Source organism: Hemitrygon akajei, unplaced genomic scaffold (genome assembly GCF_048418815.1).
Source record: "Hemitrygon akajei unplaced genomic scaffold, sHemAka1.3 Scf000041, whole genome shotgun sequence".
In the NCBI taxonomy this organism is placed as follows: Eukaryota; Metazoa; Chordata; class Chondrichthyes; order Myliobatiformes; family Dasyatidae; genus Hemitrygon; species Hemitrygon akajei.
The window spans coordinates 2,449,609-2,469,700 of NW_027331927.1; the positions used below are offsets into that span (position 1 = coordinate 2,449,609).

Here is a 20,092-nt window from a genome sequence, read left to right on the forward strand (position 1 = left end):
ATCTCAACACGTATAAACGCTGGATGAACTCAGCAGGTCAGCCAGCATCCGTTGAAATAAGCAGTCAACGATTCGGGCCGAGACCCTTCGTCAGGACTGAAGAAAGAGGGGGCAGGGTCCCTATAAAGAAGGTGGGGGGAGGGTGGAAGGTGCCAGGTGAAAAACTAATCAGAGGAAAGATCAAGGTGTGGGGGGGGGGGGAAGCAGGGAGGGGATAGGCAGGAGAGGTGAAGAAGGAATGTAAGGGGAAAGCACTATGGGTAGTAGAAGAAGGCAGGATCATGAGAGAGGTGATAGGCAGCTAGAAGAGGAGACAGAGTGAAGGTGGGATGGGGAAAGGGAGAGGGAGAGAATTACCGGAAGTTAGAGAATTCGATGTCCCGTACCAAGGGGCTGGAGACTACCCAGATGGTGTCTGAGCTGTTGCTCCCCCAACCTGAGTTTGGCCTCACCATGGCATGCTCCTCTCTTACCACCATTCAGGGTCCCAGGCAGTCAATCCATGAGCATTAATTAATTACATTAATTAGGCGTTAATTAGAAGTTAATTCATAACTTCAATAGCATGCTACTTGAAGATTTCTGATATTTGATTATGAGAAACTAAAATATATACCAGTCCAATGCTGCAAGCGTCCAGTTGACCAGTGACACCGTGTGACACGGTACGGACCAGCAAAGGACGAGAGTGCAGTGTTTCCATCTTCCAGGACGCTGACATGGGGTTCAACTTGTGGACTTCGCCACCTGAGTGCAGCTGTCGGAGACACCCAGAGTCATCGGAATGTACTCCAGATTGTCCAGAGCTGGGTAATTCCTTTGTTGTTTTTCACACTGAACCTGCAGCGCACACAATTCCACTTCTGGACAGAACTATGAAACAGTTCCGACGCGTCGCATGTGATCAGATTCTGACACTTCACTGAGCCTCTGTTGAAGTGGCGAGCTCTTCACGACTACTACGGAGATGCTGAGCATCCGTTTGGGATTGTAAGTCCCTTCTCTATTCCACTATGATCTCTGATCAGACCGACTCAGTGCTGCTGAAAAATGCAACTATTTCTGCTCTTCTGTCATATTCTTCTCGCTTCCTTATGCGTGTTGTGAGTAATATCCTTTCACGATAGGTCGTTTAATAGGCCGCTGATATCTTGGTCTGGTTTAACCAACGAAGCAGATTGGAATATTGTGATTAAAATGGAATTAGTGAAACATGAGTGTGATGGTGTATTTGGTGCCAGTGCAACTCGATGGGATGAATGGCAGTGGTTACAACACACAGCTGCGGTGATCTCACACGTCGCTCTTGCTTTCACTGTTCCTCTACACTATGAATGTAACTGCCCTATGGTTCAGTCCCTTCCTTCAATAAGCATCTTACCTGAGCTGAGGAGAACGGAAGAGACTGACGGAGACTGGCGACGAGCTGACCGAGAGCGAGAGTTCTCTAATACACCGGTGAATTATTCTGAAGAGGGGAGAGCCACCCAGTGGTGACCGAGGGACACGGCAATGGCCAAGGTGTATCATGTCCTTGCTTTATATACGTCACATAATTCGTTACTACGGAATCGGAATCAGAATCAGGTTTATTATCACAGGCATGTGTGGTGAAATTTGTTACCTTAGCATCAGTGGTTCAATGCAATACATTATATAGAAGAGAAATAGATAAATAAGCAAAGAAACAAGGATCAAATAAATACACACATCCATAAATATGGACACGCATAAATACATAATTACGGAAATACATATACAAATAAATATATGCATATTCAATAGATTAAAAATCGTGCAAAAATAGTGTTGAACATCCCGGCCTGACCAACACACCACAACAAATGCTTATTGTTGTTCCTTGTTCCAGAAACCGGGCCGAGAGGGCGACTGTTTTGCAATATATTTTATCTCTTTCTTTTCAGCAGAATATGTTCTACTTAGAAGCAATGTGAGTGAAGGTGACCAGTGTTTTGGACAATGTTATAGACTATTATTGAGGATGAAGACTCGAGGTACTTCTAAGAACATGATAAAATTGTTCTAACCCATGTTTCGTTTCCAGTAACCTCGGGGGTTGGGACCACTTTTTTTGCGTACTATGTCAATGACTTCGATGAAGTTGTTGATGGTTTTATGGCAGATTTAGGGGTGGAACAAAAACAGATGAGGGTCATATCCCATTGAGGTCCTAGGGAGGCTAAAGAAGGACACACGGATTAGGGAATGGCAAAGAAATGGCAGATGGAAGACAATGCCGGAGGTCCATAGGAATACACTTTGGTAGAATAAATAAACGAGTAGACTATCTCATTAAGTAGTATGTGAAGAAAATGATGACTGGAATGAGTATAGGACCTGTCGGGGATAGAAGATGAAACAAGCCCCTGAAGTCGGGGGGTGGAGTGGGGGGGGGGGGTGGTGGTGGAAGGGCAAGTTCTGAATGAAGACTTGAATTCAGTATTCACCAGTGAAGGGGATACTTGCGAGGTGAGCGTTACACGGGCCGACGTGCGACAACATATCGAGCTTAAGAGAGAGGCTGTACTGGAACTTTTGAAATAAAAACAGTAGGTTAAATAAGCCTTCTTGTGTGGTCGGGAGAATCCCTGGGTGACTGCGGGAGGCGGTGAGTCCTACTTCAGTAACGGGCTAATAATTGGAGAACATTCTTAGAAACAGGATTTACGGGAATTTCCAGAAGCAGTAACTGATTTGGAAGAATCAGTGTGGCTTTGTGAGGGGCAGATCATCTCTCACGTGCTTGATTCAATTCTGTGAGGATGTGACGGTCATCCTTCTGTTAAACATGGTATCACCTTTCAGAACTTTAGAAAACTTTGTATCCTGGAAAAGTTGGCTTGTGGCTTCAGGACTGACGCCCAAGAAGGCAGAGTGTAGTTGTGGATGGAGCGTTTTCTATTTGGATGTTGGCGCCAGTGTTGTCGTGCAGAGATCTGTTCTGAGACCCCCGGATGTTTCTGCTTTAAAAATGATGTGAAAAAGGAAGTGGAACGGTGAGTTATTGTATTTCCAATGATGTGAAAGTTGGTGGGATTATGGATAGTATAGAAGGTAGTCAGAGTTTATAACAGGACAGTGACAGGACGCAGAGCAGCGCTGAGAAGTTACAGATGGAGTTCAACCCGGAACGTTACGGAGTGATTCACTTTGGGAAGATGAATTTGAAGGCAGTGGTGATACTTTCTCGATTCAATCGAGGGCCGCACATTAGTACGAGTTTCACAATGGAAACAGAGTGATGAGACTTTCTCCAATAAGCCGAGGGACGTTCATCGGTACGAGAACCATAATCAGCACGGAGCGGTGCACTGCAGGAGCAGAAGGAAGTGTGATTGACAGGTGAGCTTGAACACATCCGCTGTTCTGCACATACTCATAGTGACGCTCGAAAGACAATATACCCGACAGTAAATCAGGAGAAGAAAATGCATCTTCGCGGCAAATGATACAGCAGCCTGAGAACCTGCTGATTGATCATAGATTTTGCTTACTATATTTGTTCAAACAGAGAATGGATGGAGAAATAGTGGTAGAATTGTGGCAGGTCTGAGAATATCTTTGAAGTTAAACAGACTGCATCGCACGTCACGGGTATGGGGCGGTCAAGTCCTTCACTGGCACAGGTCAAGTTCCTGCCAAACGGCCCATGTGTGCGCTGGAAACATTGTTCTTCAAACTGTCCACAGCCCTCGCTAATCTCCCGAGGACACTCTCCCTTTTTGACGACAGGTCTCTGGAATATCGCTGTGGATCTTTAAAAGTGTTTGGAGGAAGATGTGCAGTATATTTTATTGTAACATATGTCAGCTGTCACTGTGATTTCCATCACTGAAACAGCCCAGAATGACTGGCACGAAGGAAAGAAAAGAATGAACGAATGTTTCCCTTTAATAAAGAAGTGTTCTCCATTTTACCAGCCAGAACAAACTGCTTCCCTCAATTTCAGAAGCGAATGTGCTCCGTCAAATATTCCAAATAAGTGGACTTCAAGCTGAATGCCTGATTTAAAAGCAACAATGACAAAATATATCTTCATTTAAATAGCTGAAGCCAGGTATCATGGAAAATAACATGAAAAAAAGCACATCATATTTTGTTTTGAAGAATTGACGTTGCAGAGGAGTCAAATTCACGACACGGGGATTGAGTGAGCACAAATAGCTTAACGTAAGTGTTTGTGCAGTTGGTTGTCACTAATGTCCCTGACGTGATAGCCACGCTAATTGCCTCAGTGGAATTGCTCTCACCTGAATAAAAGTCTGTTAAACCGATCACCAGTCCATCTGAGCAGCTGAAACGTTCCGTACAACTGAACGCTGCTTCTGACGGAATATGGGATATCCGGCGATTTACTACATCGCGGCCGTTTTCTATCCCACACTTGTAGCGGTTGGTGTCCCCGGTAAGATGCCGGAGCTGGTTACTTTATGTATGGTGCCGTCGTTACTCTGCTGCGGTATCCGCACTGTTACTAAGCACAGATGCTACCGTCGGCTGAAACGTGTTTTCAGCATGGAGGATTTAGGCATCTAATAGTTTTTTTTTTTCATTTTTCATATTTCGATCGCAGTGTTTTCTTCTTTTCTCAATTAAGCTGGTGTCGATATTGTCGTTGTTTCATAATTTGATCAAAGTGATTTTTCTTTTATCAATTATGTTCGTGTTGATATTGACATTGTTTCATAATTTCATCTCGCTAGGCTTTCTGAAGTGATGCTGGTCTCTGCTTTTCTTGGTCCGAGTCTCTATCAGTGCAGACACTCCGACCTTATAACAACGTGGCAGCTTATTTAAATGACGGTCCAGTCTATTTACGACACGTAGGTCTGTTCTTCTGTAAGTCAGTAAATGAGAACTCGTGCTTTATATCTCCATGATGCCACTTTGACACCGCTACAAATAATCCTGTCTGTTCTTTCACCTCTAATAATGGAAATGATGTTGTTTACAGGTGCGATCGACTAATCACCGGTCCGTGAGTCGTGGAACTCGGATGCCTCACTCTAAACTCTGGGAATGTCGCCAATCCACTGACACTCACATCCGTCATTGTCCTCCAGCTGGAGTGCAGCGACCGAGACCGCACACACTGGATTCCCGCTTTCCACTTCCAAACAGACCATACCCTGCATAGCATCTGTAGAATGGGGGCATTCAGGGAACTGACCGTATTTCTATTTTCGTTCCCAATTTCTTGCAGTTAATTTAACGGCGATTGTGATACTATCTCGGGGAAAATGCGGACTCTCCAAATGCATCACCCGTTACCTGGTTGGAATGGCAACAGCGGATCTGATGGTGGTTATCTTTGTTGCTTTAGTGGACCAGACCAACAATATCTACATTTATTCCAGATCCTTGCTCATCACTCCTGTGTGCGCTCTGACACTTGTATTTCGGGTTGTAACGACGGACTGTTCTGTTTGGTTCACGGTCAGTTTTACCTTCGATCGCTTCATCGCAATATGTTGCCGAAAGCTGCGGGAGCGATACTGCACCGAGAGAACAGCAACGATGGTTATCGTGACCGTGGTTATAGTGAGCTGCGGGAGATGTGCCCCGTTATACTTTGCCATTGAACCTTACGTCATCATTGACAACACGCCGTGGCGGTGCGCCGCCACATATGAATACGCTACTTCACCCGTGTGGAGAGGATACCAATTACTGCTCAGTATTTTAACACCATTTCTACCAATCGGCTTAATCCTGGTGTTTAACGGGTTAACCGTAAGGCATATCGTTGTGGCAAATAGAGTCCGCAGAAGGCTTCGGCACAGCAGCGACAATCAGAAAGATGCCGAGGTGGAAAAACGCAGAAAATCGATGATTTTGCTTTTTTCTATTTCAGCTAATTTCATATTATTGTGGATGCCCTCTGTAGCCCATACCCTGAAATGGCAAGCGCAAAACTATTTTTACGAGGACAGATATTTGAGTTCCCCGGTATACATCCTGCAACAATTTAGGTTCATGTTGCAAACACTCAGCATGTGCACCAATACTTGTATCTATACACTGACACAAAGGAAATTCAGAGAAGAGCTGAGGAATGGAATGAAGTATGTGTTTACATTAAATGGCCATCTGTGTAGATAATGCCCGTGTCTTATGACAATTCAGCGGAGTTTTCAAATAAAGCCGTTTTGCAATGAACAGGTTTGGCAAATATGTCATAAACTCAAACAATCATGTGCCTGGTCGCCCGGAAATTGCAGAATTGGCGGAAGATTGCCCACATCATAAGTTCAGGTTTGTGGCAATAGAAGCGCTCATTGCTGCTGGCGTGAATATTACACTGGTTGAAGTATGTTCCAAACTATCACAGACACTCGACTGTTACAAGGGCAGGGGTGGCTTCAGGGCTTTCCGAGTTTTAGATGTTTCAAAATGGACAGGGTCGTGTAATATAATGTAAAGGGAGTGTGATGGGAAACCAGGGATGGTATCGCAACTGCAGAAAGGGAGGACAACGGGGAGCGTTCGTTTGTTAATAAAATGTGAGACGAACGCAGAAACATTTGGAGTATTCTGTACAACCGCCCTCTAACAGAAAAACTGCAACTGGAACAGAGAGGAACCGATCGGGAAGCGGGACTTGGACATTTTCCAGGTTATTTACATGGGTAACTGAAACATCCATAATTTTCTTTGGCATCTCCCCAGGGTAAAAGTTTTAATTATGGCATAATTTCTTGATAGTGTCCAGGAAGGATTCACGTCACTATAAGAAGACAGGTGCACTAGCGAACACTCCGTACCGAATCTAATATTAGAAAAGGAAACGGGTCAGGTGACAGATCTCTTCGCGGGTCAGCATTTCAGAACGATAGGACAGAACTCCCCTCCACTTACCTTGCCCAGGGATAGGACCAGAGAGTATGGAGTGTGTTTAATTGGGGGTCTGCGAATTATGGTGCTGCCTGGCAGGAGTTTAGGAAGGTACATTGGGAAATGATGCACTCGGGGTATTGCGCAACAGATATGTGGGGATTGTTTAGGGGGTACTTACACGGGGTTCAGTATAGGCTTGTCTCAGTGCCGCAGGGAAAGGATGACAGTGTAAAGTAACCCTGGGAGACAAGAAAGTTGGACAACACGTCAAGAGGAAGAAAGAACGATACTTACAGAACAGGAAGAAAGGATCAAATAACGCTATAGCGAGTCACAATGTAGACAGGAAGGAATATAAAAGTGGACTGAAAGGAATGATAAGGGGATTTGAGAAATCCTTGACGAGTTGCACTGTGAAGAACAGGAGGAGACTGGGGAGAGTGTGGGCAAATCAGAGGTAAAAGAGGAAAACGTGTCTGGAGACCAAGGAAACAGTGAAGATCCTTACTGAATGCATTGATCAATATGCCCACAACGTAATAAGGCAGATATGCTCGGACGTGCCGACGCTGAGAAAGAGGATGCGCTGGAAACTTGGGAAAACATTATGATAGATGATTCCCGGGTGCCGGAAGAGTTATAGTCTAGCTAATTTTGGAAGGCGAACTCAGATATTGTTGAGCTTTTGGACAGGATATTTGTGTTTTCGCTGGCCACGGAAGTAGAACTAGAAGATTGGAGCGTGGAAAATGTTATTCATTTGTTGACGAAAAATAACAGGGATACTTCTTGGAATTATAGACCAGGGAGTCTTACATCAGTAGTGGGTAAGCGACTGGAGACGATTACTAAAGAGGGGATTAATGAGTATTTGGAGAAATGTAGTCTGGCTACGGAGAGAAAGCATGGTATGTTGTCATTAATGAGCCAGATTGATTGAATTGAAAAATTGAAAATAAAACTAACGGATGAACCAGGACAGTCGATGTGGGTGCATTAATTATGGTCAGGCGTTTGATCAGTTCCCCATCGTAGACTCATTCAGAAAGTCAGGAGGCATGGGATCGAGGGAAACCTAGCTGCGTTGATTCAGAATTGGTTTCCTAACAGAGGGCAGATGGTGTAGTAGACAGAATAAATTCTGGCTGGAAGACAAATGGCAGCCGTGTTCCGCATGGAGAGTCGAAACTTCGGTACACTTTACAACTCTATTGCGAGTCTGCAGTTGCAGTGCTCCGAGAAATAGGGCTGAGTAATTAATCTTTTTAATCTGACCACACAGCGGCACAGGATAATTAATGGAATTAGGGCTGATGACGTAAGCAAATGGCTGAGCGATTGACCGCACCAGGGCGTTTTCTGAACTGACCTGCCATTTACATGTTACAGGGCAAATGCTACAATGTCTGCAAAACACCTTTTCCACTGGAGCCCTACAATTTAAAACCAGCATTTCAAAGTGTTCAGCAGCAGCTTCTTGCGCTTATTAAAAGAACCAGCCTTCCAAAATGTCAATTCTAAATTCCCATTTCAAGTACACACCAATTTATCCTTAAGCTTATTTACCACTGAATCGTGGTTTTATCGTATCGCATGTAGATACGCTCATATTTCGATCCATTTAACCCTGAATCCACATGGCCGGTGTGGAATCCGTGTCTCCGTCTGAAATCAATAATAAATGTAACATGCAAAACTACACAAACTGAAAACGCAGCGAGAGCAAAGCAAATATCCCGGCTCACACTTGTCTTCCTTCAAAAGCATCTCAGGCAATTGGAGAATACAGAATAAACAATTTCAAAAGCTTCCATCTTCTTCTGCTGTAACCGTCCATTAACTCAGTCTGCCTGCTTTAGTGTGTGCAAGGACAGAGGGATAAAACAGCATCAACGGCTTTCTAAATTGGTCGGTGCTGTGGGACATCCAGTCAGACATCCATAGGGAACCACTGCAGAGAAACAGGGTCTTCAGCCCGTCCAGTCAGTGAGGAAATATTTAAACTGCCTACTCCCATCGTCCTCATCCGGACCGTGGCCATCCATATCCCTCTCATCCGTGTACTTCCCCAATCATCTCTTAAACTTTGACATCGGAATCTCAATTACCACTTGTGTTGTCAGCACTGTCTACACTCTGTCGACCCTCTAGGTGAAGAAGCTTCCCCTCATGTTTCCCTTAAACATTTCACATTTCACCCTTCACCCAATATCTCCAGTTGAATTCTCGCCCAACATCAGTGGAGAAATCCCGCTTGCATTTACACTCTCTATACGCCTCATAATGCTGACTACCTCTATCAAATCTCCCCTCAGTCTTCTACCCGCTCAGAAATAAAGTGCTGACATATTTAATCTTTCCTTTTAATTAAAAACATTCAGTCCCGGCAATAGCTGTGTAATTCTTTTTCTACATTCTTTCAGTCTTATTTGCATCTTTCCTGCAGGTAGTTGAGCCCAACCGCACACAATATTTTAAATTGGGCCCCAATAAAGCCTTAAACCACAGCAACGTAACATCCCAACTCCTGTACTCAGTACTTTGGTCTATGAAGGCTAATGTGCGAAAAGCTGTTTTTACGACCCTGTCTAACTGTGCCTCAACTTACATTGAATTATGGATCTGCATTCCCAGATTCGTTTATTCTCTCGTACTCCTCAGTGCCCTATTTCTCGTTGGGTCAGACCAACCCTGGCTGGCCCTCCCAAATGCAACATCTAACACTTGTCTGCATTAATTCCGATCTGACTTTTTTCAACCAATTTTTTCCAGCTGGTCCAGATTCCGTTTCATGCTCCGGTACTCTTCATCACTGTCGACTACACCCGTAATGTTGTTGTCATCGGCAAATTTGCTGATCCAGTTAGTGACATCATTATCCAGATCATTGATAAAGATGACAAACAACAACGGACGCAACAACGATCCCTGGGACACTCCACTCATCACAGGTCCCCAGTCAGAGAGACAACCATCCATTACCACACTCTAGCTTCCCCAACGTACCCAAAGGCCAATCCAATTTACTTCCTCTTTGTGAAAACCAAGCGTCTGATCCTTCCCGAGCATCCTCCCACACGGAAACCTGACAAGGCTTTAGGAATTTTGAGATTTGTTTATAAATCCAAAGATCCACGATGGCACTGGCGATACACGCGACGTATTGCCGACAGCTCGCAAAACGTCTCGATGTATTTCGGCTGAACCACTGTCGCTGCAATGTGAAGCCCCTAATTTCCCTTTAAGAAGCGTACATTTGATCTGTCTAAATTAATCGGCAGTTTAACGAGCTGCTGAAGGACCAGGTGGATTTGACTCTCGGGAATGCAGGTGCGGCACCTTTCAGCGATCAGCGAAGGTCAGCCATTACCATTGCCGGAAAAGAGGTCGGTTCGGAAGACTTCAAGCCAGACTATATCGACGGGCGATGAAGCATCCTCTACCCGGCATTTTCTTAGCCAAAGGCCAATTACCAGAAAACACGATATATTACGTAAGTGCAACATTGCAGTTTCGGAGGGAAATGAGGGGCTGCTGTCTTCTCTGTTTCATGGAGACATGGCTCAGTACGGTGGAACAGCCGGAAGGCTTCTCAATCCACCGTTCGGAGAAGATAAGAAGGTATTATGGTGTCGGGGGGGTGGGGGGCGGTGCGGTATTGTTTCATGATAAACTCTTCATACTCTCCGTATATAGCGGTCTTGCCGTACCCTTGTTCCCCCAATCACAACATCCAATGATTGAGTTTTGTCGGTGCTGCTTACCGAGAGGTTCTCCTCATTGATCCGGACAGCACTTCACATACCGCTAGAGGAGATGTTAAGCAAGCATACCATGTACTGAGTGCCGCGGCCAGCAAACAAGGAACTGCCTACCCTGAGGACTTTCAAATCATTGCAGGGGTTTCTATCAGGCTTATTTAATGAAATCTAAGCTTATTTGTCATCAGAACGTCATACTCAGTACCAGGGGCTCCCGCACTCTCGACCACTGTCAGAGCACGATCAGGAAAGCCTACCATTCCACCCCCAGACCACATTTCGGGCATTCTGGACGTCTGGTTTTCTTTCTCCTACCTCCACCCAGGTGGAGGGTGAGGAACAAGACAACAGATGTATCGGCGACAATGTCGCGGGAATCGGATGGCCTACTACTGAATTGCTTCGAGGCGATAGACAGAAACAAAAATGACCCAGCGCTCATAAGAGAATCTGAATGTCACCATCTTTATAAAGACACTGGAGAACGAATGTTTCCCACTGATTCATTCAGAGTCCAGAGTGTTCCCTAACCAGAAGCACTGGAGGAACAAAGTGCTGAGCAGTAGATTCGTTACAATATTTATCACATTCATTCATTATTATTATTTATCCATTGATTTTGTTTTGTATTTTTCTGATTTGATAGTGTATGTTGCTGTGATGCAGCGCATCGTCAGTTTTCCTGGTGGTCTAGTGGTTAGGATTCGGCGCTCTCACCGCCGCGGCCCGGGTTCGATTCCCGGTCAGGGAAATAAGATATTGCCTGCTGTTATTTAATGTGCATATTTTAAATTATCGTGAGTATTAACTTGCTGCCACAACAACAACATTCCTGTCCATGCTTCACCTGCATCGGCCTGATTCAGCAGCATAAGACCACAAAATATAGAAGCAGAATTCGGCAGTTTGGCCCATCAAGTTTGCTTCGACATTTCCTCTCAGCCACATTCTCTGACTTTCTACTGTGTGTATTAGCTCATTCCGTCTAGAAATGCTGCCTGACTCGCTGTACACTGTTTCTGCAGGGATTCGTTATGTGTTCTGTATGACACTTGTTAGAGAATGAAAACATAACTTTGAAAAAAAATATCGCAGGTGCAGTCTCAATAAAGCTGGAAATAACTGTGCGAGGTCTTACAGACAATAACTTGCAATCGATACAATGTAGATTTGATCTTCTTCACTCCTCACTGCACCTCAATCCACTCAGAGATGCTGTCTCTCTGTAGAAGAGGGAAACCATACATTTCCCATATTGGACTCTGGTCCTACTCACTCAGTTTGCCGACATCACCTTGACTCATCTGCCCGGGGTCATCACTGCTCAAATCTCAGTGAGTATTGTCAGGTCCGGCCGGGTTTATTGCCGTGTGCACAGGGACGGTGAGGGACAGGTACAATGAAACACTTGCAGCGTCATTGCAGGCTCGAAAAGACAGACAGTACGCAGAACATAAATTGTACAATTCTGCATCATTAACAAAAGAAGGATATCAATCTTGTGCCAGTTTCAGGCTTGGAAATGATTCCTCAGGCAAACTGATGACATAGATTGCCAACTATTATATCCACGGGGTAGCATGCAGGCCCAAGAAAGGCCTGTTTATTCTTTTTCTTTAAACAGACAGACAACAGAAAGAAGGGCGAGTCTCTAGTCCTCTTCAGCCAGCCCCGGCATTCAATAAGATCAGGCTGGCCCTGACTTTTTCTCAATCCCACCCACCCCCCCCCCATACAGCAGTTGCCGGTCAAAAGTCGGCCGGTGTCCTCCACCAAATCTTCTACCGTCTCCCCAGGTGACAGGAGATAATCTTCTGTCTCCCGCCTTTATTTCGACGCCCTGACAGCGCCCCCAGCTTCGATCAGAAGCATATGGATATTAATGTTATATAATGGGGCATTGTTCTCAGTTTTGCTCAGTATTGATGGGACTTTGGGGAGGCAGAAGCAGTCAGAGTCTGTGGGAGGGAACAACTCCTGAGTGAAACCCTTTCCGCAATTGGATAACATATTGCATTGACATCTGCATCCACGAATGGGAGCTAGGTAGGTTGCACGTCATTTGACGAGATGGGTTGATGTCGGACAATTACACCGCTCAGTGACAATTGGCGAGGGTGATTTTGACGGAAGGCCAGCGAACCGATTTGTCTATGGCAATAGGCGGGGTCGCTCGCTGGACAAAAGAACAATGGGGAGTCTGTACAGTGAGGGATATGAAACCGGCGAAAGCTTTTCACGTTCAGAGACCGTGCTGCGCACTTCAGTGAAAGGACGAAGTACACTTCTTTACAGTGACGCTGAAATATCCGTTCTCTGCATTTGATTCTTTTAGTTTTACAAGTCGGTAAAGCTGCAAACTACAAAGCGTTTAACCTGCCCAGAGGGGGATTGATCAGAGTCGTATAGAAATGAAATTTGCACAATGAGTGTAAAAATCTATAAATCTGCCGGCTGAAACGTAGTTGTCAACTGAACACAGACAGCAGCCAGGGTGTTAAATTTTTATTGGCAGTGAGGTTTCTATTCCCTGGCGCTGTAGTTTGAGCGCTGCCAACAGGATTCGAACCTGCGCGGCGAATCCCCATTGGATTTCAAGTCCAACGCCTTAACCACTCGGCCATCGCAGCTCCATCAATGTTCATTGCACCCACCGTAGCACTGCACCTGAAGCGAGGGTTGTACTTGATTTATTTTCGGTAACGGAAAAGGTGATTCATCGTTCCAATACAAATAGTATAATTCGACAGCTTTGGAATTTGTTTCAACACAGTTACGTCAGAACGTGAATGTGGAGGGATAACACTGCCGTCAGTATCGTAAGTGAAGCAGATTTCCATTGTTGGGGATAAAGGTCAGGATCAGAATCAGGTTTATAATGACGGACATATGTCAACATTACATTGTTGTTTTATATTCTACTCCTCCTGAACCGAATGTGAGAATTGCATTTGCCTTCCTTTACCGCTGACTCAGCCTGGAAGTAAACATTTAGGGAATATTGCACAAGGTCTCTTTGCACCTCTGATTTCTGAAAACCTTCCCCATTCAGAGACTTTTTTATCCTTTCTTCCAAGGTGCATCACCGTACCACACGATGATTTATTTGACAAATCTCCGCCCTTTCTCCTCAGCCGTCTTTGATCTTCAACGTGCTTCGAATCTTTTGAGTTATTTAACACGTTGAAGTCAGGCTGCCTTTCTTTTATTCTCCTTTCTTCAGCCAAACTTCCTTCTTTCAGAGTGGAGTGACAGTCATAATTCTCCAGTCATCAGGATCTATTCTCGAATATCAAGTCAAGTCACTTTTATTGTCATTTCGACCATAACTGCTGGTACAGTACATAGTAAAAATGAGACAACTTTTTCAGGACCATGGTGTTACATAACACAGTACAAAAAAACTAGAGTGAACTACGTAGAAAACAACACAGAATAAAACTACACTAGATAGATAGATAGATAGATAGATAGATAGATAGATAGATAGATAGATAGATAGATAGATAGATAGATAGATAGATAGATAGATAGATAGATAGATAGATAGATAGATAGATAGATAGATAGATAGATAGATACTTTATTCATCCCCATGGGGAAATTCAACCTTTTTTCCAATGTCCCATACACTTGTTGTAGCAAAACTAATTACATACTATACTTAACTCAGTAAAAAAAATATGATATGCATCTAAATCACTATCTCAAAAAGCATTAATAATAGCTTTTAAAAAGTTCTTAAGTCCTGGCGGTTGAATTGTAAAGCCTAATGGCATTGGGGAGTATTGACCTCTTCATCCTGTCTGAGGAGCATTGCATCGATAGTAACCTGTCGCTGAAACTGCTTCTCTGTCTCTGGATGGTGCTATGTAGAGGATGTTCAGAGTTTTCCATAATTGACCGTAGCCTACTCAGCGCCCTTCGATCAGCTACCGATGTTAAACTCTCCAGTACTTTGCCCACGACAGAGCCCGCCTTCCTTACCAGCTTATTAAGACGTGAGGCGTCCCTCTTCTTAATGCTTCCTCCCCAACACGCCACCACAAAGAAGAGGGCGCTCTCCACAACTGACCTATAGAACATCTTCAGCATCTCACTACAGACATTGAATGACGCCAACCTTCTAAGGAAGTACAGTCGACTCTGTGCCTTCCTGCACAAGGCATCTGTGTTGGCAGTCCAGTCTAGCTTCTCGTCTAACTGTACTCCCAGATACTTGTAGGTCTTAACCTGCTCCACACATTCTCCATTAATGATCACTGGCTCCATATGAGGCCTAGATCTCCTAAAGTCCACCACCATCTCCTTGGTCTTGGTGATATTGAGACGCAGGTAGTTTGAGTTGCACCATATCACAAAGTCCTGTATCAGTTTCCTATACTCCTCCTCCTGTCCATTCCTGACACACCCCACTATAGCCGTGTCATCAGCGAACTTCTGCACATGGCAGGACTCCGAGTTATATTGGAAGTCTGATGTGTACAGACTACAGACCTACCCAGGACTGCATGAAGTACACAAAACAGTACAAGCATTACAATAAATAATAAACAAGACAATAGGACAAGGCGTCAGTCCAGGATCTGGGTATTGAGGATTCTGATAGCTTGGGGGGAAGAAACTGTTACATCGTCTGGTCGTGAGAGCCCGAATGCTCCGGTACCTTTTTCCCAGACGGCAGGAGGGAGAAAAGTTTGTCGGAGCGGTGCTTGTGGTCCTTCATAATGCTGTTTCCTTTGCGGATGCAGCGTGTAGTGTAAATGTCCGTAATGGCGGGAAGAGAGACCCCGATGATCTTCTTAGCTGACGTCACGATCCGCTGCAGGGTCTTGCGATCATTAATGGTGCAGTTTCCGAACCAGGCAGTGATGCAGCTGCTCAGGATGCTCTCAATACAACCCCTGTAGAATGCGATAAGATGGGGGTGTGGGAGCCATGGTGGATTTTCCGTCAGCCATGCTAGTGCCCCTTTCCAATCCACCTGGCCCGCTCCAGACTTGGGTCGCTGTTCTTTTCTGCCAGTAACGGGTGGAGGACTATTATCGTCCCTGATTTTATTTCTGCGAGTGAAGGGGTCGAGGACGGTTATGGTCCCTGATTTCTTTATTCTGCGAGTGTGTCTGATCATAAGACCCTGGGGTATATTCAGACCGCCATTGAACTCCCGCCAGGCCCGTTGGGCATTGTTTATTTGGACGGTTCAAGTTTACCCTCACGTACTGTCCAGGATCCAAGAACGGGAAGCCGGACTCGCTATCCCGCCAGCATGATTCCAAGGATGACACCTCCATTCCCGAGACGATCCTCCCACCATCCTGCGTGATGGCCACTGTCACTTGGGAGATCGAGGCTAAAGTAAAGGAAGCCCAGCGGGACGACCCCGACCCAGGGAATGCACCCGGCGATCGCCTGTACGTGCCCGTCTCGGTCAGGCCTCAGGTTCTCCACTAGGGGCACAATCCCGGTTCACCTGCCACGCCGGGAGTGATCGGACCCTGGCTCTCCTAAGGAAGCACTTTTGGTGGCCGTCCACGGAGCGGGCACCCGTTCTTATGTCTCGGCTTGCTCCATCTGTGCCCGGGGAAAGGACTCTCATCGATCATCCGCGGGTCTTCTTCGTCCCCTACCTGTACCTGGTCATCCCTGGTCGCATATCGCTCTAGACCTCGTCACCGGTCTACCCCTTCCCGCGGAAAACCCACTGCTCTCACCGGGGTAGACCGATTCTCCAAGGCGGTGCACTTCGTGGCCCTCCCTAAACTCACTTCCTCTCCGGAAACCGCAGATCTTCTCGTCCGCAACGTCTTCCGCCTCCACGGAATCCCCGCGGACATCGTCTCCGATCGAGGTCCCCATTCGCCTCGCAGGTATGGAAGGCCTTCTGTCAGGCCTTAGGTGCATCGGGCAACCTGTCATTCGGTTTCCACCCCCAGTCGAACGGGCAGATGGAACGGGTCAACCAAGACCTGGAGCGACCACCTCCCGTGGGTTGAGTACGCCCCCAACTCTCTGGTGAACTCTGCCATTGGGCGGTCTCCGTTCGAGTGCTCCCTTGGGTACCAACCCCCGATGTTTCCCCCGCAAGAAGGGGAGATTGCGGTCCCTTCGGTTCGGGACCATATTGATCGGTGCCTTAAAATTTCGAAGGAAACACGCGCGGCCCTACTCAGATCAACAAACGAAATAAGAAGACAGCCGACCGACACCGGAGTACCACCTTGGGCAGGTGGTGTGGCTTTCCTCCAAGGACATCCCGCTCAAAAACGAGCATAGGAAACTCGCCCCCCGCTTCCTGGGACCATTCAAGGTTGACAGGATAATCAATCCCACAGCGGTCCGCCTAATGTTGCCAAGGTCCATGCGCATCCACCCAACTTTTCATCTGTCTCAGTTATAGCCAGTCTCCGTCAGCTCCTTGTGTCCCCCAGCTGAGACTTCCCCCACCTGCCCGTCTCATCGACAACCATCCGGCATTCACCGTCCGAAGACTACTGGATGTGTGCGGTCGGGGCTGGGGTCTCCAATACCTGGTGGACTGGGAAGGGTACGGTCCAGAAGAGCTTTCCTGGGTCCCCCGCTCCTTCAGCTTAGACCGTTCCCTCATCCAGGACTTTCATCGGGACCATTCAGACGGGCCTGGAGGATCGCCCGGAACCTACCGTTGTGTGGCGGGGTGTGGGGGTGGTTACTGCCATGATCCCTTTTAGTTCTTGGCTATCTTCCTCCGGAATTGGGCCTCAATCACGTCGTTTATTTCCCAATCATTCCCATTTTCCACTAAATACAAACACCTGCTTTCCATCAGCAAATGCAGTATAAAAACCCTGTGACCACAACAAGGAGCTGCCAGTTCGTTGGTCGACTCGTGTAGGAGTAATCCCGTGCCATGGTTCTTAGGACTGTCAGTTCTAAGTCTAGCATCGTTCCTGAATTCTCTACTAAAACCAAGACTCCAGGTAATGACTCCCTTGGCACCCATTCAACGCCCATGTTCAGCACTTGGGTTCGTTCCACTGCCACATCACTGTAACACTCTATCTATACCCATATTCCAGGGAATAAGGTCCTAAACTATTTAATACGTGTTACTGAAAACGGAAAGGAACAGTGGGCAATGTTTTGTACTTATTGCTGTACTTCAGAGCAGGGCGGGGAGGGGGAGCCTCGGGTCATTGCTCAAGAGCGCAAAGCATTGAGCGCTTTGCACGGTTTCTGTGGTGTAGTGGTTATCACATTCGCTTTACACGCGAAAGGTCCCCAGTTCAATCCCGGGCAGAAACATTGTTTGGGCTTCAGTGCTTCAAATGAACTTGAGACTCAATTTTTCAGTTTGTGTTCAAGTTTACTAGCATGGGCATCCAGGTGTAAATATAATGAACATTCGCTTTTCTAGCAGTAGCGCATTGTATTTCAAACCTGGCAAAGGTAAATTAAAGAAAGAAGAATTAATAGAAACTATATATAATTTACAGGAGAACATAAACGGATTTAAACCTAAGGAGGTTCGTGGATAACGTACACTGCGTAACGGGAGAATCAGCCTTCAAACCTATTGTCATGTATTGTCGCATGAGGATGCATTGTGGTTTCAACGGAGCTCGCATCTCAAATGTTCCCATTCAGACAAACATCAGGAAGAATAACCGTGTGCTGCAAAATTTCAAACCTATTTAAAATGTTAAATCGCTTTCTTTTTGCTCCTCCTGTATTCCACTCCTTCCTAGTCCCACCATACAGTCTCTCTGTTCAAAGTCTCCACCACAGTCTTCTAGGTTCCACCTTTCCGTCTGCCTCCCCCCCCCTCTCTCTCTCTCTCTCTCTCTCTCTCTCTCTCTCTCTCTCTCTCTCTCTCTCTCTCTCTCTCTCTCTCTCTCTCTCTCTCTCTCTCTCTCTCTCTCTCACACACACACACACACACACACACGCATTCAATCTCTCTGCTTCTCTTTGTTTGCTCTGTCGCGAGCAGCACCACAGCCACCCCACGTCAGCCGCGCAAATATTTGTGCTTCGTACAGTTTAAGCCGCGGTGGAAACAGTTGGTAACATCAACACCTAATATTTTCAGGTCTCGAACCAGCGATCTTCCGATGATATTGCAGCGCAGACAGAAGCCAAGTATCTTACCATTGGTGTCGCACATTCCATTCCTGTTAAAGGACCAGGGAGAAAGGACTGATCACAACGCTGACATCGTGGTTCTGCAGGAATGTGGAAAAGTATGGTTAAAACCTTCCTGTGTAATGACGGTAATGTAGAACAGGAAAACTGGGTACTGTTTAGCTTTGAAACGAGGTGACGGTGGGAGATCGCATATCGCTATAGAGTTGGGATCACGGTCCTTTTCAATATATCGAATTTGTTGTGATTCCATGTAAAATTAAAGCATGGGCGAAATATCCCGAGCCCGCATAAGGGTCAGTAACTGGCCGTGGAGGTTCTCCTGCAATGTGAACATCAGGAATAAATACTTATCTCGGAATACGCTCCGCCCCTGACTCAACGTGTAGTGTTTCTCCAAAATACCTCCCATCTTTCCCCAGTTACACTCTTAACTATATCACCTTATAAAACCTTACAGCTAATCATTCTAATCAAACCGGCCACAATTTTATTGTTTAAGATTTCGGCAACGTAATGACCAGTGATGCTTTACTCCAGGATCCCCACAGTGATGTGAAATATTTGAAATGTATCCCACCGAAAGTGATCAGTGAAAATATATCCTGGGATATCAGTGGAGTCCAGTTGGAAAATAACACCTCGCCTTTGGACATTAAGGAACAGATGGATGGTATATTGACAGTGGTAATTTGTCCTGCTCAGCAGTCACGAGTTTGCATGTAAACTTCCATGGCAACATTTGAGATTTTGTGATTCTCCGGCCCGGATCTTGTGCCGCTTTTCCACCGCCTCATGTACAGTGGCATGCAAATGTTCGGGCAGCCCTGGTCAAAGTTTCTGTTTCTGTGAATAGTTCAGTGAGTAGAAGCTCAACTGATCTCCAAAGTCATAAAGTTAAAGATGAAACATTCTTTTTCTGCATTTTAAACAAGATTAGTGTAATATTTTTGTTTTGTACAATTTTAGAGTGAAAGAAAATAAAAGGAGCACCAATCAAAAGCTTGGGCACCCCAAGAGATTTGAGGTCTCAGATAACCTTTACCAGTGTCTCAGACCTTTATGAGCTTGTGAGGGCTCTGGCGTGTTTACAGTCGTCGTTAGGAAAGGCCAGGGGATGGACATTTCAAAGCTTCATAAATACCCTGACTCCTCAAACCTTGACCCTAAAATCAGCAACCATGGGCTCCTCCTGGCAGCTGCTTAGAAAATAAATAAATGATGCCCCAAAACAAGAGAAGGCTATAAGAAGATAGCAAAGAGTTTTCAGGTAGCCGTTTCCTCAGTTCGTAATGTAATTAATAAATGTCAGTTAACAGGAACGGTGGAGGTCAAGTTGAGGTCTGGAA

General features: G+C 45.8%; 1 long non-coding RNA gene and 3 other non-coding genes across 5 annotated transcripts in view; 2 read left to right on the forward strand and 2 right to left on the reverse strand.

Moving 5' to 3' along the window:
* Positions 1-20,092, reverse strand: part of LOC140720303 (uncharacterized) — a 1,203,583-nt gene that overhangs the window by 568,297 nt on the left and 615,194 nt on the right. The gene's annotated exons all lie outside the window — the stretch shown is intronic.
* trnae-cuc (transfer RNA glutamic acid (anticodon CUC)) lies at positions 11,299-11,370 on the forward strand. The gene has a single exon. It is a non-coding gene; the product is annotated as a tRNA-Glu (tRNA).
* On the reverse strand, positions 13,168-13,249 carry trnas-uga (transfer RNA serine (anticodon UGA)). The gene has a single exon. It is a non-coding gene; the product is annotated as a tRNA-Ser (tRNA).
* Positions 17,831-17,903, forward strand: trnav-uac (transfer RNA valine (anticodon UAC)). Its single transcript has one exon. It is a non-coding gene; the product is annotated as a tRNA-Val (tRNA).